Genomic DNA, 2,847 nt, shown 5'->3' with positions numbered 1-2,847 from the left:
CACCCATCTGTTGTCTACAAGGAGTACATGTTAACTTTGATGATTAGTACCATCTTAGAGTAGTAAGATAGACAAAGGTACTCCAATTAAATGACCAGGAAGCAAGTAGGTGTTACTACCCTAATATCTAGAAAATAGACTTCAATCTAAAATTAATCAGAAAAGATAAAGAGGGGAACTTCATTTTAATCAAGAGAACAGTTAATCAAGAAGACTTTACTATCCTAAATATATAAACACCAAGCTCTAGAGCACTCAAATTTATAAATTTTCTTTCTTTTTTTTTTTTTTCTTTTTTTTTTGAGATAGGGTTTCTACTGTTCTGGAACACACTCTGTAAAGCAGTCTGGCTTTGAACTCACAGAGATAGGCCTGTCTCTACCTCCTGAGTGCTGGGATTAAAGGTATGTACCACTACTACCCAGCTTTGTACTATTTGTTTTAAAGGCACAGATTACCATCAACCCATTTATAGTGGGTTTTAATACCCTACTTTCTCTAATAGACCTGCATCAGAATTAAATGACATCATACATCAAATAGATAGATATCTACAAAATATTCCACCCAAACATCAAAGAATACATATTTTACTCAGCAGCACATGAAAGCTTCTTTAAAATAGATTACATCACTGGACAAAAAAATATATTTATTAAATAAAAATATTGAAATTATCCCATGTATCCTATGTGATCATAATACAATAAAACCTAAAGTTGACAGCAAACAATCTCTAGTAAATACACAAACTTATGGGAATTAAACAACTCATCATTGAATTAATGAATAAGTCAAAGAATCAATGAAGGGAGAAATAAAAGTCTTCCTAGAACTAAAACAAAAATGAAAACAACACAGCAAAATCTCTGGGACACACTGAGAGTAGTTCTATGGGGGGTTTTACAGCTTTAAATGCCTACATAAAAAATACAAATAAACAACTTAATGATGTAACTCAAATTTTTTTAAAAAAGCAAATCAAATCTAAATTCAATTGATGACAAGAAATAATAAAAATCAGAGAATAAGTTAGTGAAACAAGAACAAAGAAAACAATATAAAGAACTAACAAATTTAAGAGCTAGTTCTTTGAGAAGATAAACAAGATTGACAGACCCTTGGCCCAATTAACCAAAAAAAGAGAAAGAGAAGACCCACACTAACAGATACAGAAATGAACAGGGAAACACTACCATAAACAGCAAAGAAATTCAGAATTTTATGAGGGAGTACTTTAAAAACTTGTATTCCATACAGGTGGAAAATCTTAAAAGAAATGTATCTATTTCTAGATTTAGTCAAATCACAGAAATCAAACCAAGAAGTTAATATGTAATCAAATACACAACAAAAGAGGAGATTGAAATAGTGACAAAAAGCTTTCCAAGAGCCTGATGAATTCACAGTAGGATTCCACCAGACTTTCAAAGATCTATAGCTAATCCTTCTTAAACTGATTTTTAAAAAGAAAGAAATAGAAGGACTCCTAGACTCATTCTATGAAGTCTAATGCCCAAACTAGGTAAAGGCACATCAGAAAACCATAACCAAAAACAAACAAAAAACCCTGTAGGCTATTGTCCCTGATAAACACAGATTTAACAATGCTCAATAAAATACTTTCAGCAGGGTATCAAAGCAGAAGCGGAGACTCATAGCCAAACTTTGGGCAGAGTGCAGGGAATCTTATGAAAGAAGGGGAAGATAGAAAGACCTGGAGGGAAAAGGAGCTCCACAAGGAGAGCAACAGGACAAAAATATCTGGACACAGGGGTCTTTTCTGAGACTGATATTCCAACCAAGGACCATGCATGGAGATAACCTAGAACCCCTGCACAGATGTGGCCCATGGCAGCTCAGTCTCCAAGTGGGTTCCCTAGTAAGGGGAACAGGGACTGTCTCTGATATGAACATAGTGGCTGGCTCTTTGATCATCTCCTCCTGATAGGGGAACAGCCTTATCAGACCACAGAGGAAGAAAATGCAGCCAGTCCTGATGAGAGCTGATAGGCTAGGGTCAGAGGGAAGGGGAGGAGGACCTCCCCTATCAGTGGACTCAGGGAGGGGCATGTGAGGAGATGAGGAAGGGGGGATTGAGGGGGGACGAGGGAGAGGGCTACAGCTGGGATACAAGGTGAATAAACTATAATTAATAAAAAAGAAATAAAATTTAAAAATACTTTCAAACAACACAGATGTATATAAAAAGATTACACAGAATAACCAAATTGCAGAAATGCTAGGATGGGTCAACAAATGAAAGTCAGTAAATGTAATAAATCACATACATGGACTCAAAGACAAAAATCACACGATTAGAGGCAAACACAATGGAGTTGGTGGAGGTCCTGAAGCAAGGGCTGCAGCAGGCCACCAGCCACAGCGGCCTGCATGGCTTTCTGCAGGTTTTCTTCAGGGCAAATGGGGGAGAAGACAAATTTGGAAACAAACACTAGGAGGACAACAAGCAAATTTTTTGGCCATCACTGATGGATCATATACACCACTGAAATAAATGACAAAAATGTATCCTGGAATTTGGATAGAAGCATGGCGTCTCCTGAATGACACTGCAGGTGTCACTGCATGGCTGACAACCCTCCAAAAACAAAACAAAACAAAACCAAAAACAAAAAAACCAAAACAAAACACTGATTGCTCGGAAATTCATCTGGACCTGACTGGCACTCTGGAGCAATATATTCCTTATTCTACCACTAGAAAGAAGATTCACGAATGGGTCCTACCTCTGGTACCTTTTAAATGACAACAGTGGAGCCCAGTTCCAGCACGTACAGGCTGGTGCAGGACTTCCCTTGGAATCACAACTCTACAGCTGACTGT

General features: G+C 37.3%; 1 pseudogene; it reads left to right on the top strand.

The window, feature by feature from the left end:
- The first annotated feature begins 2,333 nt into the window (after positions 1 to 2,333).
- LOC110550267 (NADH dehydrogenase [ubiquinone] 1 alpha subcomplex subunit 12-like) lies at positions 2,334 to 2,571 on the top strand (annotated as a pseudogene).
- The last annotated feature ends 276 nt before the right edge of the window (positions 2,572 to 2,847 follow it).

This window comes from Meriones unguiculatus, chromosome 2 (assembly GCF_030254825.1).
Source record: "Meriones unguiculatus strain TT.TT164.6M chromosome 2, Bangor_MerUng_6.1, whole genome shotgun sequence".
In the NCBI taxonomy this organism is placed as follows: domain Eukaryota; kingdom Metazoa; phylum Chordata; class Mammalia; order Rodentia; family Muridae; genus Meriones; species Meriones unguiculatus.
Note: the sequence above shows the minus strand (reverse complement) of the source record. Positions and strands in the feature narration are given on the sequence as shown.